Here is a 16,318-nt window from a genome sequence, read left to right on the forward strand (position 1 = left end):
TCTCAACGGTGACCTCATAAACATTACGCGTTATTTAGTTTATCCTATGGTACAGAAAAATAAGAGATCCTCATCCTGCTAATGTCTCACTCATTTTTACCGCTTAACCCTAAACACTACAAATTCTCAAACGAACCTGAATCGCCTTGTTTTCTGTTTGTCTTGTGTTGTACTCCATATTGGGGTTCGTCGCTTATCAAAACACAAATGAATAAGACACATTCTACGGGCTAGTGTACAAGTGGGAAAATTTAAAAAAATATATATCCTTGACATTTGACGTGTTTCGTGTTTTCTGGCACCTCAATCAGCAAAAAAAAACACCGCAAAACCACCTACTGAAACCCGGAATATCTCCGGTGGTCAGAAACCATTTTTCCAAAGCTGATCATATCCTGAAAATAGGATAAATTTTTCGTCGAATGCATCGGGGTAGATCGAAATTGGTCAACTTTTCGCAAAAGGACCATCCAAAAATCACGTGGACACTTTTCCGGCCAAACCCTCCCCCCCTTAAGTGTCCACGTGGTTTATGGATGGTCCCAAAGATACAGCATTGAGAATTTCCGTGACGTTACAACGCAAGCAGAACACCCTTTTTGTAAAAGTCTGCGTTGTAACGTCACGAAATGGCTTAACTTTTTTTCCAAAACAAATGATGGCATTCGATTCAGCAGTCAATTTTACGTTAAAAACGTTACTCAATCCACCCTTAGGTGGATGGTGCCTTCGTCACATTTAGAGGGTAATGCTATCCAAAAAAGATACTAAAAAGCGGACCTTTCAGTATTCTATCAACTGGATTCATTATTCATAACATCAGATTGGGTAGTCAGATCTTCATAATTCAGGACACTTATCTGCCCATAATTGAAAATTCGGCTATTATGCCAAATCAAGTATTCCGAGAAAAACGCGTTTTAGTGTTTGTGACAAAATCTCCGTCAAGGCAATTTCCCATAAGAGTGGCATATTAGCCGTTTGGTTTTTCGCATCGGCAGCCAAGTCTAAACACTATTTCAGTGAAATTCAAGTTCCAGAAGATGCGTTGGAACATCCTCTACCACCTGGTGCTAATATCTCGTTTTTGCCAAAAGTGGATATTAGCCGTTTTTTCAATGGTGGGCAGTTAAGTGCTTATAACTTTTGATAGGGTTGTCAGATCTTCAATCTTTTGAACTCGTTGAAAAGGTCTTTTAATTACCTATCCAACGACAGGTCGCATGATAGATCCGGACAACGTTTTCATCAAAATATCTGAGATCCGGCCTCCAAAAAGTGCATAAATAACACTTAAGTGCTTATAACTTTTGATAGGGTCGTCAGATCTTCAATCTTTTGAACTCGGTCTTTCGAATACTTTCTTAAAATGTATTACATGATGGGGTTTCTTAAAAAAAACCACCCTTTTTACAATCTTCCGGACTTTTGTTAAAATCGTTTTTTTAGCATAACTTTTGAAGTACTTAACTAAACTTTATAATTTTCAATAGCGACTTATGGGACCCTAAGACGGATCGAATGAGACCAAAACGGTCCAAATCGGTTCAGCCAGTGCCGAGATAATCCAGTGCAATTTTTTTTTATCAACATCCCACCACACACATGCATTTGCTCAGAATTTGATTCTGAGTCGATATGTATACATGAAGGTGGGTCAAGGAGATCAAATGAAGAATTTCGTTTTTCGAGTGATTTTATAGCCTTTCCTCAGTAAGGTGAGGAAGGCATAAACATAAAAAGTCTAGTTTATGTTTGTCAGAGCAGAGCGGAATCACAGCATTTTCTAAAAAATATTGAAGGAACAAAATTCTCCACCGTTGAAACTTCTGTCAACATATTCGCTTGTAGAACAGCAACCGAAACGTTAAATCTTTAGCCCAATGTTGATTCTTATGGCAGATTTAACGTACTTTCAGAATCTGTGAGCTGTTTTCTTGGAAATTTCCGAGTTACAGCAAAACAAACTAAAAAAAATGGAACGTCAAACCGTTGTAACGTCACGGCAGAATGTGTCGTATATGAATGATACATGAAGATACCCTAAACAAACATATAAGTTGTTAAGCTACATTGGGTTAGGAAAATGTGTCATTGCTTCGGTGATCAACTGTTACATGGAGACGCATGGTGATTTATATGGATGATTATCGGACTGACAAGTATGATTAGGATATCATAAGAATAGAGTCATTAATGGAGCACCCGATTCGAGTGTTAGAAATGACAGTTCTCCCATAAGAAATACATTGTAAAAAAAAAAGGAAAAACTGCTCGAACATCGGATGCGGGAAGTAAAATGTCGGTCCCGAATTAGTTGTTGTTAGGCCGTCAAGTATAATTCCAGGTGTAGGAGTCGACTCCCCCGTGAGAGTACAAACAAGACACCAAACCAAGCCTGCTTCGGTGGAATCGCTGGCGGCGGTTGGACTCGCAATCCAAAGGTTGCGAGTTCGAATCCTGGGGTGGAATGTTCCTGGGAGTAGAAAGAGATTTGGCTGCTTTCCCCATTCAAGCCTATGGACTTCTAGGTTCGAGTAGAAACTTGCAATAGAGACCAAAAAAGACCTGGGGGTCGTTATAGTGGATGGTATGATTTGATTTGCTCGAATGGAAGTGTTCCATTAAATTTGTATTGACATGAATTTATCCGAAAGAACATGTTTAAAAATTATCAAAACTAAATCCTGAAAACATCCAACACATTCCATCACATAACCTTAGAGGACCACCTCAAGTGCATCAACACTGCACACGTCCACACCACATGCAAATACAAACTCAACGCTCAACAGCGTTCGTAGGCTGCTACCGTTGTAGTCGTTTCGTTTCGATTCGTTCACCAACTTTTTGCCTGTGCCGAAATGCAATTTCTTCCCGAGAGTTGCAGCCGGACGCGAATGAGTGTTGTTATAAAGTGCGCGAGCGCGACACCACCATCGCTCGGTCTCTTTCAGCCCTCACCAATACACCTCGGTTTGAATTCGCGGGGATCGTCGGTGTCATGTGTCGTCGCGTACGGGGGGAAAAGCAGTCTCGGCACCCGTTCAGCGCCACTAGCGAAGCTACGCGCGGACGATCAAGAACCTCGTTCATGAGTTAAGAGTTCCCTCTTTGAGGCTTTTTTCTCTCACCAACACATTGAAAGTTCGAGCCGACTCGGAAGATTCTCCGGGGCTTGCAGCGGCCGTGGTCCAGCAGGATCGGCTCACACCACTCTCGGCCTTTTTTTGGGAAACAACTCACGGTCGGTCGTTGCAGCGTCGTCGGTCGGTCGGTCGTCGCGTCCGGTGATCTCTCTACAGTGTGGTGTTTTTTTTTGGTTTTTGGTCGTAGCGAAAAAGCAAAAAAAAAAGGTTGATCCACCCGGGGCTCGAAGTCGCGACGATTTTTGGGCGAAGGAGCAAACGCGCGCGCGGTTAAAGTGGAATTTGCGGAAGAATTTTTACGAGGAAGGACTGTGATTTTTTTTGTGAGGAATTCGCGTATTCCGGAAATGTGACTACCCTAACTCGGTGAAGACTGGTGATTTTTTTTATTGGTTGAGTCTTGCGAGAAGAGTGCAAGGAAGGTGTTTTTTAAATGTTACAAAGTGTGTAGATAAGATAGTTATCACCCTAAGTTCTACCTGTGTAAGCCTAGCTGTAACGCCTAGGGTAAGGATTCGTTAAGGAAAAACGTGTGCGAGCATCTTTTGGATAATAAGCATCTACACTGGAAGAAGTTAACAGATCTTCAATATACACAACACTAGTTCTACAAGAAGAAAAAAATCGGTGAATCAGTTCCAGAGTTATGTAAAAAGTGCTGATTATTGGAGAGAGAAACAAACAACCCGGAAAAGTTTTCCCCATCGAAAAAAAAAACAAAGAGGAAAAGTCGGAAAAAACACACACACACAAAAGTGCAGTTCGCGTGGAAAACAAAGGAAATCGATACTCGGTGAAGAACACTTCAACTCGGATTACTTCAAGGTCCTCTGGATGGACGTCGGAGCAACACCCGCAGCAGCATCGCTTCCGGATCCGGCATAACACGGCAGCGCCAATGTCGTCAAAAGCAGCTGGCAGCAAATTTTCGCACATAGCAAAGATTGGCATCGGCCTCAAAACTCAAAAGTCCCATCGAAAGGTCAAATAAGGCGCACTCGTTCGTCGACGACCCAAAACTTCAACTCAAATCTCTTCAAATCGCATCGAGAGAAAACCGTACAAAAAAAAAGCTGGACAGTTTAAACTAGAAATAAAAAAACATCATCAAATTGCAAACAAAAGGAATTTCGGAGGACTAAAATTTCTAGCCACCCCCCTCTTCGCAAACGCTTTCCAATCGTCCCCACCGGAAAATACTGTTCCAGCTAAAAGGAAAAAAAAGAGAGATTTCAAATTTGTCCCCCCTGCCAACCCTACCCCGAAAGTTTCGGAAGCATCGAGAACACTTTGGACAAAGTAACCCTCCCCCCCTCCGGATTCCGAACATCCGTGAAGAAGTGCAGCGGCAGCAGTAGCAGAAGGAGCAGATAAGGATTTCATCTTTAGAAGGACAAGCAGGAACTCATTTCAGGTGAGTGGATTAAGCGCGGAAAATGCTGGGGGAAATTTAAGAGTGCAAGAGCTTTGACGTGCCGAGAAATTGTGGATTTTGGAGGAGGGAGACCATGCGTCTCCATCAAATGCAAATTGAGCCGAAATTGCAAGTTTTTTTTTCATTTTATGACTTTTAACAACAATTTAAAAAAAAAAAACAAAACATCAACTTATCAAAAAAAAAACCAACCACACCTAAATCATGCGATACACCAATTCTTAAAAAAAATCTGTTTGAAAAACACGTGTTTTATTGCACGCCAAATTCCTAACCTCGAATGCAACTTTCTAAGTTCAAAATTCAGTTTTTGATGTCACATTTCAAAAAATCTGGGCATTTTAAATTTATTTGGTCACTTTTATAATAAAATATAATTACTTTTCCCCGTAATTTCGTAAGATCCGTAAGAAAGTAATATATGAAGAAAAACGGCTTTCTTTTCATCGCCAAAAATAGCCGTACTAAAACGTACTTTTCAGCAACCATTTGAGTGCAGAAATGTTCAACTTTTCGGAACTTGTATCGAAAAGTACTTATCTTGACGGCTAGCAACATTTATGCTGGGAAACAAGCGTTTAACTGAAAAAATCTTATTCTAATTGGGTTTGCACTTTCTTGAAGTTTTTTGAAAACTTTTTCTTACTTTTGTCTATTCCATAGTCATAATTAATAATTTTCGATTGAATTACGATGTTAAACACAGCTGAAAGGAACACCAAAACTCTGTTGTGTACCTAAATGAACTCATTGTTACTTGATTATTCACAAATAAAACCGAATTGAATTGAATTGAAAAATTGGGTTTGTCCGGAAATGTAAAAAAACTTTTTATTCAACTCGTTGCAGAAGTCGCTTTTTTCAGCACTCATCGTATCTATCCAACTAGGTAAACCTTGTTCTACAAATGTAACTCGTGTTTAAAATATATAACTAATATTTAACTCTTTTAACGATAATTCAAAGAATTAACTAATCAAAAAATGGAATGTTTCCTGGAAATTTGTGGAAAAAATATGCCTGAACTTACCCAATTCAGTTAATTATAAATTATTGAGTTCTAAAATATTAAACAAAAGACTTTTCTAGCTTGATAAGGCATTGATCATGGTTTAAAATTTCACTAACGAAAATATTTATCAAATATTCTGTTTAAAAAAAAAACTTTACTCTCCAAGAATGCTTATGATTTTTAAAGGCCGAAAAAATTACAAAATTATGGCAATTTAAAGCTTAAGAACAAATCAAAAAGGAAAAAAATACGAATTCTGTAAACCTCAATCAATAGAGTAATTTTGTTTTAAATGAGTTTGAAACTTTTTTAAAAATAAAGATTCAACCTGAAAATAAACCATTTCAAAAAAGAAAATGTTTAATTTGAACCGAAAAAACAAAAAGATCGAAAAAATTTCACTTAAAAACTATTAAAAGGATTGATGGACAATCTTCAACTGAAAACAAATCATGCCAAGGGAATGTGAAAAAAATCAAGATTCAAATTATTTCTACATTCTTGCTGATTTTTCATTAAAAAAAACTAAACAATCGATTAAAACTATGTTCATTTGTCCACATTATGTTCGTAGAGCGAAAGTGATGAACATTTTTTTCTCTAAATAGCAATTGTTTATATTAATTTATCTTGTTTTAAATTCCATTCAAAAAATTTAATAAATTTTACAAAATGTACAATAATTTTTTAAACACATTTCAAAATCAAAAAACAGTTTAACCCAGTAACAATAAAATGTTTTTTTTTAAGTTATGCTTTATTCTTTTTGTTGAACAACTGTTAAAAATGTAAAAATGTAAATTTAAATAACACATTTTTATTGTGAAAAAAATCTTAGAATGAAATTTATACTAAAGATATTCCTCGCACAAAATTCCAACTCATAAAATTATGAACTAAGTTAATTGAATTCGAAACGCATGTAATTCCATCAAGCAACACATTTTGGCATATCATCAATTTAAACTTCAATTAAAGCTTCTAAAAGCGTTTTCAATTGATATCTAGTGATGCATAACCTGATAAAAAAGTAAGGAAACAATTTTGCACAAAAAGTTAGACTGTTGAAAATATATTTCAAAGTCTTTGACAGCGGTTCGAAAAAACAAGAAGCAAAAAAAAATTTTTTAAACTTCAAAATTTCAGTGGAAGTCTAAGTGCAAACAGCAGAAATCAATTTGAAATGCATGCCTCTGCGATTAGAATCATTTTCAGCATGTTTGGGTTTATTCAAAAATCATTTGAATTCTAGGTAATTTTCGATGTATGCAAAACGTTGTTTTTTCGTCAAATCTTACATTTTTTTAAACTAATGAATGCAAATCAACTGTTCGGGTGTCTATCAAATTTTTCATTGAAATGATAAAGTTCTGACATGAGATTTTTCACCTTCTTAAATAATTGTTTGAATAGTGACTAAAAGCAAATGGCATGTTGGACGTTTTAAAACTCTCCCTGTTTCTGATATTTTTTTCAAATTTCTTTTCTCGACCATTTAAAAAGTGTATTCGTGAAAATTGGATTTAAATCCTAAGCAAAAAAAGTTTGAAATTGGTTCTTTCGTGGCGGCAGATGTTTAAAATCAGCCAAACCGAAAACTGACCAAAAACGGCTTTGTTTACAAAACGTTTTTTTGTTATTTTGAAAACTTGTCCGAGAGAAACGATTTTTATAACCTGAATATTTTTTAACGATTTTCGCTTAGTAGATAGATAGAATTTTTATTCAAGCAGTTAATGTGTAATTTTATGTCAGAAGGACGTGAACCCTCCATTTGACGACTTTCATTTTATGGCAGAATATAACTAGAAAACTGCGAGGTCCAAGAAACTCAACCCAAAAAAAAAGCGTGAACATAATATTCAATATGCCTTCGAATCTTAGACGACAGAGTGCAAGCTCAAAATGACCTCAGTGGCTAGAAAATGGAAACATTTTTTAAAATTTTGTCAACTTTTCAAGCGATTCCCAAATTTAATGGAAATGCTACAAACATGTGTTTACATTCAAACCAGTGAAAAAAAATAATAATTTAACTTAAAAATGACGAACTACTCGTCACAGTGTCATACAATGATCGAGCTCGAGCTGTCACTGTCCCTAGCCCCAAGGGTCCTGATTGTTCAAAATTAACCACTCCATTCGCGAGCACAAATAGCAGGCGACGCGATACTGCCCTGATGAATTCCTACTGTTTGTCACTTTCTCACTATTCGCTCCCGAACACTCTCGCTTCTACTCTCCTTCTCTCTCTGATCGGCTCAGTCTCCGAACGGCTCAGGCAGGCCGAACGTCACCGATCACTCTGAACTGAAAACATTTTTTCTCTGATGCGCTGCGTTATACTCATTGATTTGGGTTGCCTAAAATCAATGTTATCAATTAAATTGTGCATTTATTTTGATTTCATAACATTATAGACACCATTCAAAGAAACTTCCACCAAGAAAAAATCAAATTGATGGCAAACTGAGGGCGTGAAGACAAAAAGACTGCCGCGCTGGCATTTTGTGAGAGTGGCTCTTCGCTGAGCATGGTAGTGTGTGAGTGTCGTCGAGCGACGGAGTAGGCAAATATTTTCACGATGTATTTGTTCGCTGAGTGAACAGTTCGGGCCACTCGCTGGCTGCTTGCGAGTATCATTCGCTCATGAATGCTAGCGGGTTAGAATAGGCGACGACTGGATAGGCGATGAGTGAGTGGTTTCTGTTCATTGAACCGAAAATCAGGACCCTTGCCTAGCCCTACGAAATATTTTAGCAGTCGTCGGGCGGTAGGCTTTAAAGAACCAGCTCTTAGTCGCACGACAAACAACTTTTGCGAGAAAGAGAAGGCAAATCTGATGCAAACAAACCAACTTCTGTGGCACTCAGAGGTGTGAATGTTTGTTTATTTTTGATGGAAATACATATTTTGGAACAAACCCATTGGTGGAATTTTCATATTTTTGCTTACCATTTTGTTATTTTAATTTGTTTAATAATCGTTCATTATTTTAGAAGACTTTAAGACTGTAAAAAATACTGACATTCGTTACAGTGGGAAATAAATTAACAACATTAGTACTCCACACCACGTGCCCCTCATTTCCCACACTGCAATCCTTGACATCATCTCGCCATGCCGTCGCCAGTTTCCAGTCCCGCAAATGCCAACCACTTTCGAAGAAGTGCATCGCAACTTCGTTCTAAGCTGCCGCAGGCAGCCCTCAACGCTGACATTAGAACACCCAGTCACGACAGCTTCGCGCAGTCGTTTCAAACTGCACTTTGAAAAACCAGACTGGAACCACCCCATGCAAGTCGTCACCGTATCGCACACGTATCTGTTCGTGCATGCTTAGAAGTGCTTAGAGAACTTGCAGCATTCCGGTCCGGCCAGAGATATCGTAGTGTTGGTGGCGTTTTGAGCGCAGGAAAAAGGGTGCGGTCGATGCACATCTGCATCTTGCAAGCTCGAAGAGCTTGTGTCATTCAACGACGCGCGATGATCTAAGCAATCCCACACGTGCGCAGCGGCGCGTTAATTGTCAGTTGACTGCTAACGCCGCTAACGCTTCTTCTCGCGATTGAGGTTAGTGCGCTGATGATGATCTCCAGCCGCGCTTAACCTTAAGGAAGTCGCGTGTTTTCGCCTTTCTTACAAGCGCCCTTACAAACTGTGTACAAAGTACACGTACGCGACCTCCGGTGGGTTAAAATAGCTCCGGCAAATATTGGCGTGGCCTCCTTTTGCAATCGCTGAGTGCACTGCAATTGCAGCTTCTGCCGTCTTTTGTGAGCGTTTGAGGTGTAGCGTTGGCGCTTATCAGCGCGAAAAAGTAAATACAGATGCACTCCCCGACGGGGATCAGCACTGCTGACCTCCAACGTGTGCAGCACACTCTTGGACGTGATTATCTTTTTTACTGCTGACGAACTGTGAACTGTATTGATTGCAAGCAGTGACAAAGAAAGCGTTAGACACAGCAGCGCAGGTTGTGTAACGAGCGTCACCAATTAAAACTGATTAGTTTTGAGATAACTAACATAACTGTTTTGTAAACATCAGGGAATATAAAGCTAGCGTTCCAAACAAAAGATCGTCGCAACGGCAAACGCTCCGCAGTAGGCTTGGCGTTAGCGTTAGCGTTAGCTCTAGCATTAGCAATCGTTTCGCTCAAAACTCGCCATCCCTGACACGATTGACTTCAATTAACCCAACTCTCCGAGTGCACTTTTAATAAATTCCTAACCTAGACTCGTCCCGCATTTATCAACGGGTTTTTTTTTCGCTTGCATCACAGCGGCAGCAGTATTAGGCCGTGCAATGGGTGTGGAGACGGCGACGTGCAATAATAGTCAAGGCCAACTGCAGTCCAGCCGGTCTAGCCTGCAGCACTTCAGTACGGCCGATCCTAGTGAATGCGTTTGCGCGCTTGAAAGGGGGTACGGTAGAGGGTGCGATTGTCGTCCTAACCCTCAAAATTCGACGTTTGACAAACTGCCGAACAGGTCGACACTAGCGTCAACTCCAGCTTCGCTTATGCAACGTCTCCCAACGCTTCTCGAAGCGTCTCGAGTCCAGAATCGCAATTGTCCCGTTTCTAGGTTAGGTAACGACTGTCAAACTCCCCCCCCCCCCCTGTCTTCCCGTCAACGCCTGCTGCGATGCCATCCTGGAGCTGACTGCGAACTAGCATCAAGATTCGCACGTGTTTGCTCGCCACTCCAACAAAGATGGCGGATGCCGTCACGTAACTTTTGAACGCCCCCCCTGTTGGTTGTGCAAAGGTGTGCGGTGACGGAGAATGCAAATTTGCACACTGCACCACTGCATTTGAGGGACTTTGTGTTGATGATTCTGCTGCAACTGCCACGCTAGATGATGCTTGTCTGGTTAGTTTTGCGAGAGTAATTTATGGACGTTTGCGCTCGGGATGCAGTGACAGCTCCGAAGGGTGTCGGAAAGTTCCACTGGTTGTGGGGGCTGAAACGAGTTTATGTGAAGACCAAACAAAGTCTGTGCAAAGAAAAAACTGTCACTCTTTCTAACCTCAAAACTCAAACACTTGAAGAAATCTCAAAAAGATGCTGTTATTTGACGTTTGAAAGGAGCAAAACTTGCTCAAACCCTCAAACCGCGTCCAATTCAACGATACTTGAGGGATTAAATCTCAAAAATCAATATTTTGCCCCTCGAAACCGGTGTCCAGGCTCGATCTCCAGGAGTTGAACGCTCTCGAGAGCTGTTCAACCTCCCCCAAGCCCACCACATGTTCCGCCAGAGTCTGGCGTGGCCAGTTGGCATCCCTCCCGGTGGTGGCGAGCGCATAATGCTCTCAAGTTTCTAATTAAAGCGGACTCGCTGTACACATCTCGGATGGAGGTCGTCCGCAACAACAACAACCAGAGTGCAGTAAAACGAGAACGTGGTCGTTGTCGTCTGGGTCGTTGCAAAAAGGGAGAAAAAATATCCGGCGAGTGTCTCAAGTGGCTGCTTTCTTGTAATGAAATCCATACCCAATCGAGCATACACGTTCGGGACTGTGCATACAGACACGCATCTTTGAGCGATTTATAGGGGTTGATTGAGGGAGGAACGCACAGATGACCCGCTGGAAGTTCGACGTACGTCGAACCAACAGGGTTCAACTATACTATGTTGACAGAATTGACAGAATTTAACCGATTTGACAGAGTTTGACAGAATTTGACAAAACTAACTACTTTTTCCTCTAGCAGAACTCAACCAACTTGACAGAACCATTTCGCACTGCACTTCACCACATCGTTCGCACCGCTTATCACCCTTCCACCTAGCTGTTGTTGTTCCTTCTGCCTCCGTCTGACCCCCCACACCCGTGGGTGTCACCTCAAATTTGACGTCTTCTCCGTCGTCAGGACCACACCACGATTCGCGCTCACACTCACTGATTTTTTGTCCTCACAGCCTACTGCTTCTTCCTCTTCCTTTTTGCAAATCTTTAGATTCGGATGCTTCTGGTTTTCTCTCTCACTGCTTGCCACGCTATTCTTCTCCTTTATTTAGTTTATATTTCCTCAAGACGCTCCCCACCCCACACCCCCCTCACAAACTCACCTCGCGCTTTGATTCACCTTTGCCGAGCGTCGTCTCGCAACTCGCCCCTCGCGACGTTTGCAGTCGCGCGCTGCGTTCGTTCACACGCGCACCAATACTAGCAAGCAAACAGTGCCAAAATTTCGCACAGAGCAGTAAAAAAAGAGTTTGCAAATTATTCGCGAATTTATGCGAGCGAACGAGCGCGTTCACCACAGTAGGCGCGGTGGTGTTGGTGAGTTTCGCAGAGTGCAATGTACGCGAATTTTTGGCGGAGATTCGACGTCGTCGGCCCAGAAGCCTGCTTTGATTTCCTCCTCAATGGTTCGCTTCCTTTAGCAGCTTCCTCTCGATGAAGGTTTTTTTTTGTCGCGGTGGTGTTGGTGACTTAGACACACACACACACGCAAAAATCGCGAATCGCTGAGAGGTTAGGGTTTTGGGTGAGGTTAGAATTTTGCCTTTAGGACCGACTAAAAAAACGCGTCTCAAAGGAGTTTGCAACAAAAAACGACTCCTCATTGTTCGTCAGGGTTTGTTTACCTTAGGCTTGAGCGTCTTGACGTGAGGTGAATAAAGCACAAAAAACGCGATGCTAAAATGTTACCTTTTGGTGTTTTTTTTTCGCGAATTATGTACATTAGAGAAATTTAAAACCAAAACCTTGCTGGTGGAGGTTTTACGGGAGTATGAGTGTGCCCCCTTTCGATGCATGCCATTTATGAAGAGCAAGGCCAGAGCCAATTCACGGTCAGGGTTTTTCGTCAATCAGGTTGTTTGAACACAGGGTGGCACTTTGGAGGGTTTGTATAAAGGGGGAATTTTGATTCATGAAATAAAGAGTTTTTCCTGAAATAGGACAGATTTTAAATTGATCGATATTTTTTATTCATCTTTGTCTCTAGGGACCATCCATAAACCACGTGGACACTTTGGGGGGTTGCGATTGTCCACGCTCCATTTTTTGTATGGACAATTGTCCACAAGAGGGGATGGGGGGGAGGGGGGTTGAGAATTTCAAAAAAGTGTCCACGTGGTTTGTCCCCTAGTTATCTTCACATGACTTCAGTTATATACTATTTAATTGTCTTAAGTATTCTTCATTTGTCCGTTATTGTCTTTAGCTGTTGATCTTCAACTGTCTTTAGTCAGTTCCGTTAAAAAAAAAATGGAAAAATCTGGCAAGCAAAAAATCATCAGTGACAGACGGGAAAGAGTGATAAAGGTGACAAATTTATTGAAAAATTGTAGATTTCGACAATTTGAACCTATTCCTCTGTTTATAAATGGCTATATCTACACTTTTAAATATATAAAACGTTAGAAATCATTACCAAAATTAAATAATTTTATGGTTGGCACTTTCAACTTGGTTAAAGATTATTTTACAATCGTCTTTAAACCAAAAAAAACTGGTAAACTCTAGTAAAGAGTCTGGATTTGTTTTCTGTCTGGAACTTGAAATATCTGGCATTATCAGATTAATCAGACAATCTGGCAAACTTGGATAGGACATTAAAATATCCTTCTAACAATGTCAATGTAAAAGCATTAGTTATTTTTGTTTTTCATTGTCATTTTTAATTTTTTTTCATTACAAATGTTTTTTTTTCTTGGTTACGGAACTTCACAGGTTGATCAAAAAATCTTCCAAAAATTTATCCGAAGTTGCATTGAAAAGGTTTTCAAACACCATTTTAAAATATTGTTTATAGTTTAATCTAATCTAATCTAATCTAATCTAATCTAACCCTAGCGCAGCCAGTCTTTCGAGGGCATCCTGGAGAATGCCTTAGGTTGATTGACGCCTAGCATCTTCTTGTCATTATCAACATTTGCAGTGCGCCATTGCATTAGAATGCATTGAAACATCACAAACGTTAAAGCGGCCAGGCCAACTGCGTAAAGTTTACCGCAAAGATGATTCGTTGAATTGGATTGAGTTTGAGCACGAGTGTTCAAACAGCAATACATTTCTGAATCTACAGGGGAGGAAGAAACGTGGGGATCCCCCGCTCACGTTCCTGTTTGTTTTGGCAATTTATCGTTGGGAGCACCATGCTAAGAAGTTTTGGTGCTCCGGGACCCTCTAGGATGGGACATAGTATTTCCACAAATGCCCTGGACACTATTTGCCATGGTTATAGCGCCACAACTCGCTCTCTGTTGATGAGATAATATTGGAATAATTATTAAGAAAAGACATAAATAAACAGAACATACACATTTCAGCCAGACTAAACTGATTAATAAAAAAGATTTGAAGTATAACAAACAAATATTGTAAAGTGTACACATAAAATTAACCGGAAAAACTGGACTAACCTTGGTAAATAAATAAAACGCCAAATCACTCTGAAAACTAGAAAAACTTACCTCTAATCACAGGTCTTTTAGTCCCTACCGTTGTGAATTTCATCCATCTCTCGCTCACCAACTTTGCCTCGGTTATCCAGTCAAGGAACTCTTTTTGTAATTCACCGCTGCCTCCGGACTGGAAAGCTCCTTTAAACACAGGCTCGCCTCTTCCGCCTTCGCACGACCTGAGCAGTGCAAACGCTGAAGCCCAACACAGCAAATAAAAATTGCTTCCAGCGCACCCTTCCGATGCCGACTTTGCACCACACTCGCGAAAAAAATATTTACCTTCGACGGCCTACACGATTTAAACGAAACTTCTTCTCTAGTGAAACTCCTTCCTATTTTCGTTCAAGTAATTTTACTAATTTCACAATAATTCAAATCGCACTCGTCGATCGTTTGTTTGCCGTAAAATCTTAAAATATTGTTTAATGTTTAAAGGAAGAAAAACTTATTTATACAAGTACAAACTTCAAGAAAATACGTCAATAAAATTATAAGACTTCAAAGAAATTTTTTGCTAATTGATCGAACAAAATATGTAACATTCAACAAAAAAAAAATATCATATTTTAAAGTAAATTATGAATCAATAAAAAAAAGGTATTAAATTATTTTTTTTGAAAAAACGTATTTTTTACTAATTATGTTTTTTGTTTAGCAAAGAACTTGTTATTAATTTAAATTCAACACAATTGTCTAGGATTTAGGTAATTCATTGCAAAAATCTGTCAATAAATTCTTTTCCAACAAAATTCACAAAACATTGCTCAAATACTTAAACAGGTAATGTAAATAAATCTACATAAAAGTGTACTTTTACTAGATACCTCCACAATTGCTCATTATTCAAGTATAACAAATAACACTATGATTTTATAATTCATTTTAAATCAGTTTTAGATGACATTATTATGCAGTTGGAATTTTCAATAATTAAATAATTTCATGAAAATAACAATACATTTTTGAAACAAACTCGTTTTTGTTCAAGGTAAAACATATTTAAAAAAAACTAAATTTACTTAAAACATAATCAACTATCACTGAAAACAAACTCAAGAAAACTTTCAAAAATATTTCCCAACTCAACCCAACATTTCAAAATATATCTAACATTTATAAATAGTATTTAAACAATCATCAGTTAAAATTCATTTTTATTTTTTTTAAATCAACCATTGATTAATATGTGATTTTTGTAAAAGATGCTTCATTAAATTTCACAAAATTTGATAACTGAAAAAAAATCCATGCCATGGGAAAAATAAAAAGGAAAATGGTATAGAAATGTTCTAAGTTAATTATATTTAAGCCTATTTTATAATCAGCTACTCCATATATACATTAATATTCCAAATTTTGAAATGTCTCAAAATTGGTCAGCAGGTTATTTGACATACAAAATTTGACACGTTATATGTAAGTTGGCGATTAGAGTGATCATAATTATTTTTTAATCGTATTTTTTTTTAAATTTTGCTAATTTTGGTCCTTTTTTCCTAGATAAGCCAGGGTGGTTCCAAGAATTTTGTTTTTTTTTCAATAGCCGATTCTGTTTAAAAAAAAACATGACTCCTCGTCATTTGAACCAAATTTAGCACTTTTGAACGAAACATTCAAAGTTGTAAGTGTGACTTTTAAGGGAAAACAGTTTGTAGACTGTGAATGAAAATAAAATATTTCCAGACATCAGCGATGGAATAATCATCATCAAAAGAAAATCATTGGACGTTCATCAAGAGAAAAAATCCGAAGGGAGCGCTCTCCTCTCTCGCGCACGAATGATCGGTAAAAAATCAAAAAAATCATCATCATGATTATTCGGCGGAACATCTTGCAAGTGTAACGTCACACGTCGAAAAATGACCTGTCACATTTTGTAGATGGGCAATGTGTGTAAACAAAGTGAAATCAATATTTTTAAGTGGTGCTGACAAGGAAATTCACAAAAAATCATCAGCAGATTGATTTTCTTGAAGAAGTTCGGGAGAGATTTTCTTTTGCTTGATTTGCCTCCTCTCTCTTTCGCGGGTGAATAAAGTTCGCAAGCGAAAATGATTTTTTTTGTGATAATTCCATCCCTGCCAGACATAAAATTTTTGGTCCAGCCTTGGTCAAAGCGGGATTGAAAGTTTCATTATTTTTTTTTCAAATGTTGAAATATTTTTTTAGTCTACAAACTATTTTTTATTTGCGTCTCAAAGAGCTAAAATTCTTTTAAATGACAAGAATTTGTTTTTTGTAAGCTGTTAATAGCAAGATAAATGTTTAATCAATTTCTTAAACAAAATTCAGTCA

General features: G+C 38.8%; 1 protein-coding gene across 1 annotated transcript in view; it reads left to right on the plus strand.

Annotated features, from left to right (window-relative positions):
• The first annotated feature begins 3,075 nt into the window (after window positions 1-3,075).
• Window positions 3,076-16,318, plus strand: part of LOC120426221 (heterogeneous nuclear ribonucleoprotein R) — a 74,227-nt gene continuing 60,984 nt past the window's right edge. Inside the window, exon 1 of the mRNA XM_039590945.2 lies at window positions 3,076-4,563. The gene's annotated coding sequence lies outside the window, so the exon portion shown is untranslated. The remainder of the gene's footprint in view (window positions 4,564-16,318) is intronic.

This window comes from Culex pipiens, chromosome 1, assembly GCF_016801865.2.
Source record: "Culex pipiens pallens isolate TS chromosome 1, TS_CPP_V2, whole genome shotgun sequence".
Taxonomy (NCBI): domain Eukaryota; kingdom Metazoa; phylum Arthropoda; class Insecta; order Diptera; family Culicidae; genus Culex; species Culex pipiens.